At 38.1% G+C, this 19,669-nt stretch overlaps 1 pseudogene; it reads right to left on the bottom strand.

Moving 5' to 3' along the window:
* Positions 1–243: 243 nt before the first annotated feature.
* On the bottom strand, positions 244–8,444 carry LOC108198049 (uncharacterized; annotated as a pseudogene).
* Between the last annotated feature and the right edge of the window lie 11,225 nt (positions 8,445–19,669).

Genomic DNA, 19,669 nt, shown 5'->3' on the forward strand with positions numbered 1-19,669 from the left:
AACCTACCTACAATATAGAAATATGGAAAAAAATTAAAGTTTTAATAAATTAACTATCTTGATTCTACAACAGAATCTAAATTCAAGAAATAATTTCAAATTGTATTATTTACAAAAAAAAAAAAAAAAAGATTTCACAGTAGAACCAAAACTACAGTAAGCTAAAAACCAAATTATTTAAACAACTGATTTGATTCTAGAACAAGACAAACAAAATATAATACAAATTAAATCAAGAACATATCAGATGAATAATAAAACTTAAAATTCAAAATTTAACAAATCAAAATTCTTAATGAATCTACCGTATTTTGCCACAGAAAGACAATTGCGAAAACCATGTCTAATGTCTCCCTGAAAATAAATATACAGGGGAAATATGATAATACATAATTACATCCAGCATGAAAAAAATAGCATAATCTCATATTTGAGTAAACTTATATTTTCATGTTCCAAGCTGATATATTCTTCTCATTCAGCCTGTGCAAGTGATCAATGATAATAACCTCATCTTTCTTCTTATTGAAATTAGTCGAACTCCAGGACTGTTCCGGGCTACAGAGTTCTTCCGAGGTGTGTTTGTAGCAGTATCAATCACTTTCCCACCCTTTGGAAAAATAGTTGCCTTTAAGCTCAGCACGCATAAAAGCCCTGACACTCTGAAAGAGTTACCAACAGATGAACATTTAATTACAAGAAAAATATATTTGAGAATGTTCTTAACACACATGTCACAATATTACATGTTCTTATCAGGAAATGAACTAAGCTAATATACATAATAATTTGTATAATGGCTAATTTATCATCAGTTCTACATTATTTAACTATGCATTGATTTACTATTAAGCAACAAAATGTAAGCAACTTCAAGTTCCTTAATTTTTTTACTAGTGTGCAGTATCCACAATGTCGCTTTGTTGATAATGACATGAAGAAGTAAAGAAAGCATCTATCGTGGTTCATCAGTTATAGAACACAAATTGAACCCTTAGAAAATCAAGGAGGGCCTCAGCAGTAGTGAGGTTGCTCCTAGTGCCAGAAGAACTCTAGAGTTTGATTCTGTCCTCCCACTGTACCCAATAAAATGAACCTGTGACAACTATAATAGGCTAATCTACAGAACCAAAGAAGTTCAAAAGATAGGAAATAACTATTCTATACATTCAGCTGAGGAAAATTAACAGACTACAGTTTAACGTTTTCGAATTATGCAAGTACGAAAATATGCCCAAGCACAAGAGTTTGGCAATTTTGTGGTCTTGCTTTATCTGGCAATACAGTATGATCACCAATCCCACATTAAGGGAGAAGGGAAGCCGGGGCTTTTTTATATGTAATGGATGTATCAGTTTAAGGCAAAACATGAAAAAAACAAAATATAACATGTCATATAAGAAAAGTCATTGCCAACCATAACCTCCACTGTGACTTACATTGTATGCTTGAATGCAGTTTGAATTCGCGTAGCTGCAAGATCCTCAACTGAGACCTCAGCATCCCCGTCAGGGACATGATGAGAAAAATTAGCGGACTTCAACTGAAACCTGTCGTGAATCATAACCGTAGGCTGTGGCGCCACCTAGATAGCAACAACACTCCCAGGCCTTTCAAATTTCAAGTGCTTGTTTTGAATTTAGGAATCAGGATTGCGATTTGTGTGCTTGTTCAACCACATCAGTTAAATAGAATACTAGAATTACTCCTTTCTCAACTTCCTTTCTATCAGAGTTTTCATTCCATGCAATTGAGACTTCCATCCCCTGAGATTTCTGTTTGGGCCACAATCCAGTGTCCTGGGTGTTTGCCGACTGTAATATCATACACGTTGCAGCATAATGCAAAAGAATCTCCCAGCCTTCTTCACTTACATTATTAGAACACCCAATCAAGATGCCCAATGAAATTCTTCTAAATAACATATCTTGCCCAAGTTTTGCACAAGGAGCAGACTTTACTTCAATTGAACTATTAACAATATTGTAGATATGTTTACTATACATGTCCCTAAAGTCATTGATCCACAATCGAATTATCTGACAATCATATTCCTTCCCATGCACACCATGGTAAATTTTAGGTCTTTTGAGCTTCTTAGGGTTCGTATGTTTAGCTAAACCATACTGCTTGGAAGGGAAGTTACCAGCCATTTTCACTAAATTCTGGGCTAGGACATCCTGATGGCTTTTACCAATGGGGTTCAGAATCCAGGAAATGTACCTTGCAGCATCAGAACAAAGTGGTTCTGCTTCCTCTGTATCCTGTGCGAAAGCAGCCCCAGATATAAATGTGGACCCGAAACTGTCTCCTGAGCTTTTATTTAAGTAAAGTACCACACAGGAAAAATAAAACCAATCTGGAAAGTTCATCGTGATAGCCCTTCCAGAGAAGGATCGAAATATATTAAAAAATTCAGTTGACGCCAATTTTGTATCAGCACGAACAAAGTATTACCACATAGACTTGTGATCCACCAATGAACTTTTAGTTGCTGCCTGGTTAGGAGAACATCTTTCGTCCTGGACTTGTGACTTGCTTATATAATGAACTAACTGCAGCAAACCTCCAGATGTCAAAGGTCCAGCCAAAATCTTCAAGAATTGGCGACTGCGGGGAAAATATGCATGAGAAAATGGCAGCAGCATTGAACTCACATCTGCTAATATTCCCCATCTCATTGGTCTGGAAATGATATCTAGTACCAACGAGACTAATTTAATTTGAAACTCCAACAAAGAAGCCAAACCCCTGTATGTCAACCATGTGAAGAAATTAGTTTGACCCCCAACTTACATCCTCTTTATCAACAGGTTATCTATTTTAATGTGCACTGAGTGTACTACAAAATAGATGCAAAATGTATAACCTGATGCAGCCCATAATCTGCTCCCAAGCATGATAAAGTTTTATCCATCATAATTCATCAGTTCATGTTCACTAAATCAAGTTTTATAAGTTTCTGAGCTGGCATTGTAATAATATAGCATCATAGACAAAGTTACTCAGCAAGCATGCAAAATACAAAATTTTGTGTGTGTCTGTGTGTGAGAACACATAAGCAATTAGGTACTTGGTCTGCCCTATGAAACAAAGATTATGCTCTCATCCAGGGCGCCGGGTTCTTGGGGGTGCGGGGATTCTCCTCCCACTTGGCGGTGAAAGAAAGTGATGTAGATTACACGTAATGGGTGTCTAATTACTTTACATCATATTAATGTGAATTAAGTAATTAAGTAATAACTTAATCACCTAACTATTTTATAATGAATCAGCTGTGTTATTGAGTAATTTTTATTAATTATTAAAGAGAATGAACTTATTTATTTGACTATTTAGTTTAATTAGAATGCAACTCCTGAAATATATGTATAATATATTTTTTTATTTTTTAATAATGTATTAATTCACCCGCACCCGAATCCACGTATTTTTTGGATTTGTTGAATTACCATCTCCATACTACGCAACCCCAACCCTGCACTTACGTTTCTTAGGGTCCGCCAAAATGCATGTTCGAGTCACAGATCTTAATAAGAAACACATCTCCATATAGAGGCATTAAACTCAAGCGATATAATCCAAAACATATGCTGTAAAAGTTTCTAACAAGTAACATCATCTGAAGCTGGGGAAAGGCTCAAAACTATAGAGCTTCTTGGAAAGAAGCACGTGTTCAGGATGTTACAATCATAAATAAAAAATGGAGGGAAACATTTTGAACTGTTTTTGCACATTAATGAAGTAAAAGCAACTATCCAATACTGCAAGTTTTATCATTTTTAATATAATTTAAATCTGAAAGTCCTCAACACCTGCCCAAAATACATATTATGATATTATCGATAAGATATTAGCACAATTATATGATTAAAAAGACTTGCATCAATAAAAACCAGTTATGCAGCAAGCTCCTCGTCTTGATAAACATAAGAGGAGAAAATGCTAAAGATAGAATTGTAGAACGCCGTTCAATCCTTTCACAAAGCTCAGTATCAAACAAATAAAAGGCCTTCTAATAGATTCTTGCAGGATCTGTGTTGCATCATTCTTCAAAACAAGAGGGTCGAGATACCAAAACATCAACCTGAAGAAGATATACATAAAAAGTCAAGAAGCTTGAAAATTGCATACCTCAATCAAGCAAAAAATGCTGAGCGGGTAATGTCATTCTTTTATATTCCATTAATTGACTTCATTCAGCACTCTCAACACCAACATTACAAACACAATTGTCGAAATGTACAAATTTATTAAGACACCCCTTTGTATAGTAATGTCTAAATTCATCAGTAGAACCTTAAGTTCACCCTTGTACAGCAATGAGATAAATGAACATGCCAAGGTTGCATTCACTTGAATGAAATGGAACGAGAAAAGAATAGAGTGAAAGATATAAAGCAGTTTTATGGAGAAAGAATAATGTATAAGACATAGTGACTAATATGTGTGAGCCTAATTTTCTTATGATGTAAATTGTAAGGAAATTGATAAAGTGAAATGGAGCATTCGTTCCAAATCATTTGGTTAGATTTTTAGTTCCAATAGTATGGAATGGAATGATTAAAGGAATGAGAAATATAGACATATTTTCATTTCACCCCCAAATTACAGTACAAATTTCATTCGATTCTCCCCCATCTCATTCCATCCAAGTGAATGCAGCCTAAGAGTATACCTCAGTGGAATCTCCCCTTTCTTAACAGTCAGTTCTTTTGGCAAATAGTGCAGCAGCTTTGATAAATCAAGCGTTCTTCTAGCACCAGGTCTTACATCAATAACAGGACCTAATTCCTTTACATGTCGAAAGCTGGATGCTGATACTGCCACTTTTACAACAGCATACAATAGTGAGTCACAAATGATCCCTGCAAGGTTACAACACACAGGAAAAAAAATAGCATTAGCTAAACATCTATCATGATAAACGCAATATTACATACCATCCGACTCCTTCACAATTAGAACAAACATATAGCACCAAAAATTATCATAATAATAACAAAATTTAAAAATCGCCAATCAGTGTGTATGGACCTGCAATGGTCTAATCAGACATTTTGCATTGATATTCGAAGCCATATTGACATGTCACCATTAGATACAAGAAGGTGATTAATCTAAATTCAACGCATAAAAGTCCGACAATCACGAAACGCAAGTAAAATTATGAGTGGCTAAGTACATTGCAATTTGGCAAACTTCAAACGTGAATAACATTTCCAGATAACTAAGTACAGTGCAATTCACCTCTTCCGACACGCCACGTGCCTTCAATTTGCCCAAAATATCGCCACACGTTTCCATCAATTCCCCAGCATCACGACACGAAATTAAGCAACCAATAGACAAAACTGCTTCTTCACCACACCGAATAGCCTTGCAATTAATCGACGAAGACAAAACAGAAACAATTGTCTTGACAGAATACTCAATCATCGAATCAAAAACCTGGAACAAATCAAAACTGCTTAACAAAACATCAAAAACCTTCACACACACACAGGGAGAGGGCGAGAGGGGGGAGAGAGAGAGAGAGAGAGAGAGACCTGTGGACAAGTAAAGCACATGAGTGAGAGAGCAGTGTCCAAAACCCTAGTCCTAGAATGATAATTAAAATTGAGAGATTGGTTCAATTTTGCAATTGAGAGATCAATTGAGTTATTAATCTCTTCACTTTCACAAGCTTTAAGATTCAAAGCATAGCATTAGCACCGCAACAAGCCAACAACACTGATCAGAAATGAAACAGTTTCCCGCTAAAATTAAAGCGACAGGCCTCCACTAATGGGCCTGGATTCAGAATGAACCTTGCCCCCAAGTACTTTCATTTGCAGAGAGCCCAACCCAACCCAGTACCGAATGTATTCCTCGAAAACCGTACCGAATAATCGAAATTATTTTGATTTGGTTAACAGGACTAACTATTTCGGTTCGGTTTTCAGTAGCCAGATATCTAAAATTTGGTATTTCAACTTTTCGGTTTTTAAACCTCGGTTATCCGAAAATCGAACAGTTAACCGATATTTTTATTAAAATACTATTTTTTTTGCCAGAAAAATACTAATCATCAGAGCGTGAAAATAGATCGGCGCCAAAAACACATGAGATCTGGACTATACGGTCGCCGGAGGTGAGTCGACAACGAGAACATGATTCTCGGATGTTGTTTGACGACGAACACATCCAACACGCTCAGATTCAGACGCAGCCGTCGAGCTCTGAAAATGACGATCTATTACAACCGGAAAAGGAGTAAAGGGAAGTTAGACTCGATTTTGAGAATGATATTGGTAGCAGTAATGAAATCTCTGGCGCGAATTAAAGCATAAGCAATCTTCGATGAGACGCCGCAATCGAGTTTGAGCAGAGACTTGATGTACTTAGATCTGATTGAAAAAGGAGGCGTGGAACCATTGAACCGATATAGTATTGAAATTTTCAGAAAATTATCTAGCACAACCCTCAAGTGGTTCAACAATTTACCGCCATGCTCCATCGCCTCTCGTAGTTCATCGGGCCACCAGCTTATCGGCTCACCAGCTCATCAACGTCCTTAAATCCAGCTCCTAGAACTTTCTTAAAACTCACAACAAAATATCTTATATCTTACTCAAAAATATAAGATATTTCGCCTCTCCGCTCCATTGGCTCTCGGAGCATCCTTGAAAGTAAAAGGCATAGCCCCAAAATGGCTCCGTATTTTGCCTCTTCGCTTGCTCCATCAGCTCTCGAAGCATCCTTGAAAGTAAAAGGAATAGCCTCAAAATGGCTCCATAATTCAGTTTTTTGCTACATCAACTCTCGAACAATTAAAAGTGGGTTTCGCACGAAGCAGCTATGTTTTGGAAGCGTCCAATTTTTGATGCGCCCCTCTATGAGGCGCACTTCTTGTGAGGCGTCTCGTTTGTGAAGCGTCTCATTCGTGAAGCGTCCTTAATTACAGCCCTTGGAGCGTCCTTAATTGCTTTTTGAGCTTCCAATTCTTGAAGCATTCTTAATTGCTCTTTGAGCGTCCAATTTTTGAAGTATTCTTAATTGCTCTCCGAGCGTCCCAATCTTGGAACGTTATGCTCTTGAAGCGTCACATCCTTGAAACATCATGCTCTTGAAGTGTTCTTAAATACAAAATACACCTCTTAAAGCGTCCAGCTCTTGGAGAGTCCTTAAATTCAACTCTAAGAGCTCTTTTAAAGCTCTTTTAGATGATGATATTATAGTGGATAAACACTTCACCAACTCTCACTTTGGAGGCCTCGAGGTCCCCACCGATAGTCCTTTATGAGAAGATGGTGGAAGCCCAAAAAATGACTGAAACTTGAAGATTTTTATAGATTTGTCTCGAGAAGAGGATGCTAAAGTGGTTCGACGACATACATCTTCGCTTCAGCGGTTCTGCTTCATTATTTCTCTGGCTTCTAAAGTATTTTAAGCTCTAGTTGTCCTTAACCTTCAAGGTCAAACCGCCTCTTCGCTTCAGTGGCTCTGCCTCCTTACTTCATCGGCTCCTCCAACGTCCAAAGCTCTAGTCGTCCATGACTTCCAAGGCTAGCAAACTCCTCGCCTCATAGGAGGGTGCCTATTAGTTGCTTCTTGAAGAGTTTGAGCAGAGAGATGATATTCTCATATCTGATCGGAAAAGGAGGCGCTGAAATATTGAACCGATGAACCATGTGGCTCTGTCGTCTACCTCATCACTACATCGCTTCACTAGCTCGGCGAGCATCCTTTAAATGGCAGGCAAAGCCCTACAACGGATCTCAGGTATAATGCATCCTCACTACATCGCTTTACTAGCTCGGCGAGCGTCCTTTAATTAGGCAGGCAAAACCTTACAACGGGTCTCAGGTATCACGCCCCAAGGCTTCATCTGCCCAAACACATTACCTCCAAGATAAGCCCGATTCGCGGACAAGCTATTATGTGAATCAAGGCATCTACATCAACTTCCTTATCTGTATGCAATAGTCTGCCAACACTTTTCACTTGAAAAATGTCAAGGGACAGCCCCAACGAGGGCAAAATCCGGAGCGCATGATAGCTTACTCTCATATCCAGTGTTTTCATTTACCCATTAGATGAAAATTGAGGTAATCGCCATAAGATGACCTCTTATTCATGCTGAAATCGATCATCAAGCCTGAAAGCTAGAAGTGACAACATTGATATCATCACCAAAGACAGTTCTCCGAGCTAAGCTCATAGCCCCTCTACTTCACTCGGTAGTTTATTCTTTTAGCCATCACGTTCTTTCAGCAATTATCATTTATCACCATCAGATTGGCTTCGATTGTTTGGGAGAAAGCAACTAGAGAGGAAAGAGACTCTTTGTTCGCAAGGATCTCATCAACCTTCACTGCAGCTTCCAGCTCTCCAACTTCACTGCTTTTATAGCCTCCCAAGTTTTTATGCAAGTCAACAGTCCTCGCCACAACGGTCAACATCAACCTCACCACCTCGTGTACCTCCTTACAGAAATGGCTCACCGCCTCCACGCCACAATAAACTTGTCAAGCAACAAAAATTACATGCGGTAAAAACGCTTTCCAAAATAATCTAATCCACATCTAAAGATCTGGAACTACTTTAGTGGGGGACTAATGTTGGGCCTCAGCCCACTAGACTGAAAGCCCATTTACGGGCCCAAGGACATGTGGTCCAAACTACACACAAGTATTAGACAAGTAGTATAAATAGAGAACATGTATCCCCAAGAAACGGGTTGGAAATTAAGAGAAAAGAGCCTCCCTTATAATATCTCAATTCTCAACAATTCCTAGGCAACAGGCAGTAGTACTGTATTCTCAGTTTGTGTAGTTTGTTTTGCTTAGTCTCTGGCCTTGTAAAATGGTATTTTCATCTTTGCCCTCACTTGCTCTACTCAATTTTTGATAGTGTAAAAGCGCAGTTGCTGTTTTTTTTATATAACTATTTTGGTGTTAAACCGAAACACAACATTAATTTTCCAATTTTCTAATTTTTTTTTAAATAAATTCGGTTAATAAATGCGGTTTTCGGCAATAACCGAAATTTAAAGTTCGATTCAGTTATAAAACCGAAATTGATTCGGTTCAGTATTCGGTAGAGAATTTTGATGAATTTCGGTTTCAGTTAACCAGGAAAAAAAATCGATTTTGGTTTCACTTAACCAAATGCACACCCCTAAATAAAGGATCAAATAAAGGATCAGAAAAGTTTAGGTTTCTCTCTCCAGTTTTGAGAGGTTCTCGTCTAGCCATCACTTCTCCATTTTCTAGATCTTCATCCTCTTATCAATTAAATCATCTTCGCTCTTCTATCCTCTCTTTCATATTTTAGTTTTTGAATAAAAAAATCTAATCCTTTTTGGGTGAGATCTTGCTCAGTACCTTGTTATCAAGTTGTTAGTCGTACCCATCTTTTTTGGATGTTATGTTATGTGTTGAAATTATTGTTTGGATACGGATGTGATCTATAAGACTCGTATCGGTTCTGGTAATACCGCAATAGCTCATCTTTCGCAACAAAAATTTGTTCATATTTTGGGGTATTTGATACTCCATTATCAGTTGATGTAATTGATATTTTTGCATGCTAGACTACATATGATTAGACCTGGCAATTCGGTACATGACACGAAAACACGACACGAACACGACACGAAAAGTTTGGGTTTGGTTTTCAATATTCGGTACACGAACACGAAAGTACACGAACACGAAAAGTACACGTTACTATTAGTGTCGGGTTCGGTTTTTGATATAAGTACACGAACGACACGAAAGTACACGAACTAAATAAATAAATATAAATTAAAAAATATATTATACTTATTTATATATATTCTTTAATCAATTTCAGTTCTGTTATTTCATTTCTGTTATCTTATGAATTTATTATATGTCTAATCTATTGTTTGTCACAGAAAAATTGTAAAAATAATAAATTTATTGTGAAATCCGTGTACTTTCGTGTACAAATGTGTATTTCGTGTACATTTCAATCGGACTGTTCGTGGTACACGGAAGGTACACGAAATTTTTCGTGCACTTAACGTGTACGGTTAGTGTTGACACGAAATAATTCGGTTCGTGTACGTTGATAGAATATATTTTATATATATTCTAGATGATTTTATTCTCATATTTAATTGTATTTTGCATTGATTTGGATATTTATTTAATAGATTTTAATGTTTTTATTGTAGAGTGCAAGGAATTCCTAAAGTTGGAAGGAATTGAAGAAATAAAGCTTAATTGGACTCAAATTTGGATGGAAATTCGGATTTATTGGGCTACACGTATTATTTCGCTGTTTGAGCCATATCTGGAGTTCCGTACATCAGATTTTGACGATCTTACAGCCCACGCGAAGCTTAGAGAATTTTCTTTATGTTAGGTCCAATCAGACGTAGAAGGGGGGGGGGTTGAATACGTCGTACCAATTTCTTCGATTTAATTTAATTGCGGATAATCTGTTTCAGTCCATGTTAAATCAATCGTAAATAAATAACTCCAGCAAGTCGGGGAATATTCTTTGTATTAGAAATAATCCTCGGGTGCTACAAATTCCAACACAAGTGTCGGCTGCAGAGACTACAATCACTCTATTACAAACTCTCGATAAATACGATCTTCTAATTGAACTCTCGAGAATGTGTATAGTGTGTGCACTTACAAAGTGTGTAGTTAGTTTCAAATGAAACTACAAGGCTCTATTTATAGGCTTTACAAAATCTAACCATGGTTAACGAGTTCGTCCTGGACGACTTGAGTTCGTCCTGGACGAATTCATTTTAACTGTAGTTAAAATGAATTGTCCAAAATAGAAACTAACTCAATTAAGCTGAACATGCGCCAAAGGAAAGTCAAAGTTTGCGCTGGTCAAACCTTGCGCTTCCAGTGTTCCACTGTATGTGAGAATTACTTAGAAAATATTAAGGCACTTCAATTTGTACCACAGTTGAGTCAAAGTTTGCGCCAGTTTAGGTCAATACTTGCGCTAATAGTCTGTTCAGAAGAGAAGTCAAAGGTTGCGCTTCTCTGATGGTCAAACTATGCGCCAATACTTGTTCCCCTGTAGTTTTACTTAGTCTTCAATACAGAAAACTAGTGTTTTGACTCTTGGTCAAAAGCTGCGCTTCCCATGGTGCATAGAGTGAGTACTTAGAATTTTCTAAGGGAGGGGGATGCGCAACATTTGACTAAGTCAAATGTTGCGCCTTCAGGGATACAGTGTAAGTGTGTATTTGCCTTGGGCAAATTCACTTCAATTAGTGAACTTGCGCTTCATTGTCACAATATGTACATATTTATATATATATTAATTAATTGTTTGTTACTTGAATTAATTTAATTCAAGTGACTTAATTAATATATATATATATATATAAACATATTTAATTAATATCTTTTGGCAATAACTTCTGGAGCAGCTTAATTGACTTGATCAATTAATTTGTTGAACGAATCCACTGAATACTTTCGAACGTCCTGACGTCCTGTGCACTGGTCTGGTTCACGAACGACTTGAACTGAAATAATTCCTTGAATTCTTTTGCTTGATAATATACTTGATCAGTCATTCCGGGTTAGGTGTTGCTTTGATAAATTTGATTATAAATAATCAAATCAAATATACTGGAATCTTCTGGTCTTTGATACTTGATCTTCAGGCAATCTTGATAGCAGACACATTGAACTTTATTCTTCACTGAGGCTTGAACATATTAATGAACTTCTTTCAGTGGACGGATGCTTGTCTCAGATATCTTGATTGTCTTTGTCTGTTCGTATCGAATCTCCAACCTGTAGATTCCTGTATCATACTTACGTATTGTTTCCTGTCTTTAGTTGTGTTGAGTTATCGTAATTACAGTTACGTTACATTATGCTTTACAATCTCCCCCTATTTGATTGTTAGAGTTCGACAAGCAAATCCTTTAAGAGGATAACTCAACTGACACAATGAAAAAGCATACTACTTTAAACAGGAAATGATACTAAGTACAGTCTGGATTATATCTTACAATTTCCAGAATTCAAAAGTAAATACAAGTAGCCATTGTTCCTCTAGTCTGAACTAATCTCTCCTTGGTTTCTTGGCTCTTGCATTAATCAGCTTCTGCTCAGCTTTCCTCTTTGCAGCTTCCTCTACTTTCTTCTGAGTAAGCTTGTTTTCAATTTCTTCAATCCTTGCTGTAATGGTACTCAGTGCCACTTGCTCCAGTGTATTCTCAGGTGGAGGTTGCTCTAGATTTTTCTTCATCTTCTCTAAAGTTTGCAGGTGAACCATCTTCTTCAACTTCTTAAATGTGACATTCATCTCCATTCCTTCAATTTTCATGATGATCCTTGATGGATGAGCACGAACTCTAGAAGTGTTGTGGACAGTCTCTACAGCTTTTCTTATCTCCAGAAGATCAACCAAATCTTTGAGCACACTCTTGTCTTCCTTTACCACTGACCACTTAACAGCTGCAACTGCACGAGTGATTCTTTTGGAATTGAGTTTCCCAATCTCTGTGAGTGGTATAGCAGTGACTTCAGAGTCTTTCTTCTTCTTGAATATTACAGATGTAGGATTGTAAGTAACAACAGGTGCATTTGGATTTTCAGGAACTTCAGGGTCTAGTGGAGGCAGTGGATATGGTGGTTGACGATTGATGGCTGATAAGTCTAATTCTCTCAGAGCAGCAAAGTTCAGACGATAGGCATATAGCAGTTCAGCAGTTAGTCTTCCCTTGCTAGTCCTTGAGCACTTCTCCCTGACTTGGGCTTCCAGATATTTCAGTATACGAGGATTGTATGTTGATAGTGCTTCATCAGTGAGTCCTATACTCTGAATCATACCATCCTTGAAGTACTTAATAACTGAGGGCTTGTCATGAATTTCAACTCCAATATCAGTGATCCATTCTTCCACCATGTCTCTGAATACTTCATTATGCTTTCTGCCGGTAGAGATGATCTTGTTTCTTACCACAAACAGCTCAGTTAAAGATAGATCTCTAAGAAACTGACTTGACACATGCTTGAGTCCATGGCCTTCTCTTTGTAGCTCAAATGATATGTTAACCATCCATCCTCTTCTGGGAAGAACAGCAACAGACACAGTAGAAATGATATCATTCAACACCTCGTGATAATCATGTAAATCTTTGTAGTTGTTCCTGAAGGAGTCAAAGATATCTTTTACTTCGTCATCATCATTATCTTGAGTGACCTCTGGAAAGTCAAACACAGATCTAGCAACATCCCATTCAGCTCCATCTTTATGTAAGTTGGCAAGTCTCCTTTCCCTTCGAATCCGTCTTTGATTTTCTAACTTCTCCCTTGCTCTCTTTTGCTCAGCATAATCCCTAGCAACATTAGCAATGTCTTGTGGATTTGCAATTTCAAACTCTTCAGCAGGAAAGATGTCATTGTGATATGCAAGTTCATCAGCAAAGACTTCAGCATCTGGGATTTCTCCTTCTTCAAGATCTTCATTCTCAGCACCAACCATCCTAATCACCCTGTCATCCACAAACTCAGGGATGTATTCATCATGAGTGTAACTGAATTGATGCCTAAGAGCAGAATCAATCAGTTCTTCAGACACCCCTGTAATCACCCTCTTTCCTTTTGCTTTTTCTGCTGCTCTCTCCCCCTCAGTTGAGTAATCCTCTCTGGAAGGTTGAGATGCCAGCAATTTAGCCTCCAGGGCAGCCAACCTTTGCTCCATTGTTGATTTGATTTCTACCAACTCCTCCCGTAGAACAAGATTCTCAGCTTCTAAGTGTTGAACTTTGAATTTCAGAGCTTCAAATTCTGTCACAGATACAGTTGGAATGGCAGAGTCAATTGTAGGTTGGGATTTGGGGTTCTCACTAGTACGTTCTGCAGGTGTTTCTCTCATTTCACTCAACGCTAGAACACTCAGTGGGTTAGAGGGTTTCTGTATTACTGGTTCTGTAAGTGTTTCCCTCTCACTCAAAGAAGTTCCAGCATCTGTTGATGTACCTGCAAGTGAAATCTTCTTAGCCTCTTCTAGAGAGGTCACAGAAGGTGCAATGAAGGTTCGTAAGCCTTCGTCCTCGGTTTCCTCGTCAGATGAATCTGAGTCATAAGAAACAAGTTGCCGACCACTTGAAAGTGGTGAGTCCTTTGAAGGATCCTGAGTTGGAATCTCAGGGTGGGTAGACACAGGGCTCGAAGGATGTGATCCTTGAATTGGCGAAGCACCCTGGTTTCCCACAACTGCCTTTGACGGCGAAAGACTTTGTGACAAGTCCTCTACAACTGGCTCACTTCCTGATATGAAGGGCTCAGAAATAGATTGCCGTTCACCTTCGAGAGGTGAAGAGTCCTTTGAAGGATCTGGGAATGTTCCTCCCAGGGGGGTAGACAAGGATGTAGAATGTGGCAATTCATCCAAGTTTCCCCCAGAAGCCTGTGAAGGCAATTGACCCTGAAAAGGATCAGAAACAACAGTGTCTATCCCTGACATGGACGACAAAGTGTTCGCAACCGTCAATTCTTCAACTGTGTGTGCAACCTCACTGTGCATTGGAATAGTATTTGGCTGAGGTGGTGAAGAAATAGACATATCTGCAGTTGTCTCAGGTTCTATTCTCCTTTCTTGACTAGGAGACAGAGCTGCAGTTTCAGAAACAATCTCCTTATGTGGTGCAGCTAAGGCACTTTCTCCCTCGCTCTCAATTATTTGAAGTGGTTGGCTGAGGGGTTGAGATATTTCTGCTTCAAGTGTTTGGGAAGTGGTGCCTTGGTTATGAATTTGGGGGATTTCAAATTCACTGGCACGTGTGAGAGGTGGTGAAAGCTGATTGGAATCCAAAAGATTATGAACCCAATCAGGTGCATCAAAGGACAAGTTGTCAGAGTCAGAAGGAATACCTGACTGTAGCAGTGGATTGTAAGTGTTAGAGAAAAGTTCATCAACATCCACCATTACATCAGCTGCAGTGGTTTGAATAGGAGTATTCACTTCATCTTCTGAATCAGTGGAGTTGTCTTGCAGTGAATCCTCTCCTTCAGATTGAGCATTGTCATCTGAGGATGTCTGTGCATCTTCCACTATCACCTCTTCTTGAACTTGAGAAGTTTGAGTCTCAGGAATATCAGCTTGATGAGATGACTCAGTGACTTCTTCAGTTTGTGTTTCAGGGGCCTCCTCTTCCTGAACCACAGGATCAGCAACATTTTGAATGTGTGGTGGAGGCAAGTTCTGGTTGTTTAAGAATTCTTGCATTGCCTCCGGAAGAACCACATCCTCATTGTTAGTGTAGTTTTGGTGACTCTCCAGCATAGATATCACCCTTGTGGTCATGAAGGAGCATATGACATTGTCTATATTTGGATAGACAGCTCTCTCAGCAGGAGTCAGCATTTGATTCAGAACAATCTGAAAGAACCGAGGGTAGAGAAGTACATTCCTGTTCTTTCTTAGAGAATCCTGAAAAGCTCCCATGATTAAGTGTCCCAGATTTATCCTTGTGTTCTGTGCTATTGCAATTCCTATTTCCTGGTTGAAGATAGTGATGCCATGGAACCCTCCAGTCTTTGGTGCAAATACATGAGAAATGGAATTAAAGAAGAAATTCCATTCTCGAGGTAAATGCTTGACGTACATTTTGCTTGGAAGATCACCATTCTCCCTCTGGCAATGAATAGCAAAGAAGAAATTTGTTCTTTCAGCCCTATCTGGAACAGCTTCAAAGTCCTCTGTTGGAAGTTGCAGAGCAGTGTTCAGGGTATTTTCAGTAATTGATAGTGTTCGTCCCTGAATTTGACAAGTAATACCAAGTACCTGTCCTGCATTCACAACAGAAATAGAAGACAAGAAATCTCGTAGAAGAGATTTGTTAAGATATACTGACTCTGTCATAGCAAATCTAGCAAATGAATATTCTGACATATATCTAACCCAGCGTCGATAATTCGCTTGCGTAATTAAATTATTATTTTCAACAATTGTGAAATTTGTTTTCGGAATCTCAAAATTTGCAGCCATTTTTAATCTGAATTAAAAATGATTATAAATTTCGTTTCACGAAAAATAACGAACAAATTTCAACTAATGTCACGAAAATAATTAATTAATAACGCTCCGTAAAACCCTAAATCCAAGAATTTTAGATTTCGATGAAATTCAAGTATGTTGTTCCTCTCGAAATTCTAAGATTAAAGGGATCGGTTATGCAAATTTTCGACCCTTAGATCACGTTCAAAACTAGCCTAGAATATGAAAAGCTTCGAAAACCCTCTACGAGAAATCGTAACGGATCGTTGTGAAACAGGTATGTATTGAAAGCTCTAGACTTAAGGAATCCAAAACTGGTCTCAGATAATCAAATGGACAAGATCTCGTCGGTGAAAAATGTGATTATCAATCCAAGAACTCGACAGTTTTTGAATGAGAGAGAGGGTTTTGGCTTCGTGTATATATGTGTGTGTAATGTGAATAAACTGAAGAATAAAGAAAATGAGAACTCCCACGTACACGTACATATACACAGTGTAACATGAGGCGCAACTTGGTCAATTACCAAGTTGCCCTCCATGGGACAAGCTGTGAGATGCGCTAGGCGCAACCATTGAAAAGACGAACTTGCCCTCCATAGTGTCCACTGTGGAGGCGCAAGTTCGAGGAGATAGATAATTTTTTTAAGTGTAGAGGGGATAGACCACTGATGGGGCGCAACGTTTGACTGTAAAGTCAAATGTTGCGCTTACAGAGGTGTATACAGTGCACTAGACTTAAGAAAAATTCGAAATCCCACTGTATATATATATGTTAACTTGAGGCGCAACGTTTGACTAAGTCAAATGTTGCGCCTGTTATCTATTAACAGTATATGTACAAGAAATCGAGATAGCTTTTCTCCCCAAAATCATTTTGTCAAACTTATTTTGATAAAATCAAAATATTCTAACAAATTGATATCACAATTAAATCAAATAAATTTTAACTAAATTAAGAATTTAGTCAACAAATATTTAATGAATTGTGCTGCATTTATTTTAATTAAGATTTAATTAATGGTCAACTTAAAATAATTTGAATTGCTTCAAATCCATTAATCAAATATAATTAAAATATGAATTAAATAAACACTAATATTCATTAATTGAATATAAGCACTTAAATACTTCAAGAAAATTATGTAAAATACTGGATGCACTTAGTAAATTCACAAGTCCTGAAAATATGGACATTTTAAAACTTGTGAACTTACGAACAAATTGCAGTTATTTCTTGTCTAATTAATTAGACATATTTAACATCCCAAGTTCACCAACCAATCTAGAGAAAGTGGATTCGTCTAGTGGTTTAGTGAAGATGTCTGCAATTTGTTGATCAGTAGGTACAAAGTGTAACTCTACTGTTCCATTCATGACATGCTCGCGAAGGAAATGATACCTGATATCAATATGCTTTGTCCTGGAGTGTTGAACAGGATTGTTGGCAATGGCAATGGCACTCGTGTTATCACACAGAATCGGAATTTTATCCAACATGAGTCCATAATCTTGTAGTTGATTTCTCATCCACAAGATTTGAGCACAGCAACTTCCAGCAGCTATATATTCAGCTTCCGCTGTAGACGTAGACACGGAGTGTTGCTTCTTGCTATACCATGACACCAATCTTCGTCCAAGAAACTGACAGCTTCCTGAAGTACTTTTCCTATCAATCTTACATCCTGCAAAGTCAGAATCTGTATAGCCAACCAGATTAAAACCTGTATCTTTAGGGTACCAAATCCCTAGATTGGGGGTTCCCTTAAGATATCTAAAAATACGCTTAATAGCTATAAGATGTGATTCTTTAGGATCAGCCTGGAATCTAGCACATAAACAAGTTGCGAACATGATATCTGGTCTACTAGCAGTTAAGTATAAGAGAGAGCCAATCATACCTCGATACTTCGTGATGTCAACTGACTTACCAGATTTGTCCTGATCAAGTTTGACAGCAGTTGGCATAGGGGTTTTGGCAGTAGATGCTTCTTCCATTCCATATTTCTTCAGAAGATCCTTGATGTATTTAGATTGGCAGATAAAAATACCGTCAGGCTTCTGAATGACTTGAAGTCCTAGGAAGAAGGACAATTCCCCCATCATGCTCATCTCATACTTGCTCTGCATTAACTTAGCAAATCTCTCGCACAAAAGATCATTAGTAGAACCAAATATAATGTCATCGACATATACTTGTACAAGAATTATATCATCCTTATGCTTTTTATGGAAAAGAGTTTTATCGATGATACCTCTGGTGAAACCATTTTCAAGTAAGAACTTGGAAAGAGTGTCATACCAGGTTCGAGGGGCTTGCTTCAGGCCATAGAGTGCTTTGAAGAGAAAGTATACGAAGTCTTCAAATTCTTTGTCTTCAAACCCAGGGGGTTGTTCAACATAGACTTCCTCTTCCAGATCACCATTCAGGAATGCACTTTTCACATCCATCTGATATACTTTGAAGTTGGAGTGTGCTGCAAATGCTAAGAACATCCTGATTGCTTCAAGCCTAGCAACTGGAGCGTAGGTTTCATCATAATCAATTCCTTCTTCTTGTGAATAACCCTTTGCAACCAGTCTTGCCTTATTCCTCGTAACAATACCATCTTCATCCAGTTTGTTTCTAAAAACCCATCTGGTGCCAACTATAGATTTTCCTTTAGGTCTTGGCACCAGCTTCCATACTTTCTGCCTTTCGAATTGATTGAGTTCTTCCTGCATTGCAGATACCCAATCTGGATCACTTAGAGCCTCTTCAACTTTCTTTGGTTCTGTCTGAGACAAGAATCCAGCAAAGTTACATTCATTCTGAGTTGCTCTTCTAGTCTGCACTCCTGTGTCTGGATCACCAATGATTTGTTCAACAGGATGGTCTCTACTCCATACCCTTTGTCTTGGCAGATTCAATCTTGATGATTCACCAAAATCATAGTTGTGTTGAGTGTGATGACTAGTGGATCCACTTTGACTTACTCCCCCTGAGCTGATGTAGATTCTATTTGATGATCCTCCACTTTGACCACTGTGACCATGATGATCATTTGTATTGTTGCCAATACTTCCTCCAGATGGTTCAGGATCAGCATTCTCTTCATTTGCATTAGGATCTCTTATATCAGCTTCAGGTTCATCTTCTCCTAAATAGATGTCTTCTAAATTCTCAAACTCCAGAGAATCAGATTCATTTTCCTTTTGAAGACTTGGGAGTCTGGTATCATCAAATCTTACATTGATGCTTTCAATCAGCTTGTCGTCATTGATCAGATAAACCCTGTAGGCCTTAGACTCCAAAGAATAACCCAGAAAAATGCCTTCTTCAGCTTTGGCATCAAACTTTCCCAGATGCTCTTCTTTTAACACAAAGCATTTTGCACCAAACACATGAAAGTAACTTAGTGATGGTTTTCTGTTGGCCATTACTTCATAAGGAGTCTTATCCAAATCCTTGTTAATCAGGGTACGATTTTGAGTGTAGCAAGCAGTGCTTACAGCTTCAGCCCAGAAATAGATTGGAAGTCTTGATTGACTAATCATAGTCCTTGCTGCTTCAATCAAGGTCCTGTTCTTCCTTTCTACGACACCATTTTGTTGTGGAGTCCTTGGAGCTGAATACTGACGAGAGATGCCCTTATCAGTACAGAAGTCATTAAGAACAGCATTACGAA

The sequence above is a fragment of the Daucus carota genome, chromosome 8, assembly GCF_001625215.2.
Source record: "Daucus carota subsp. sativus chromosome 8, DH1 v3.0, whole genome shotgun sequence".
NCBI lineage: Eukaryota > Viridiplantae > Streptophyta > Magnoliopsida > Apiales > Apiaceae > Daucus > Daucus carota.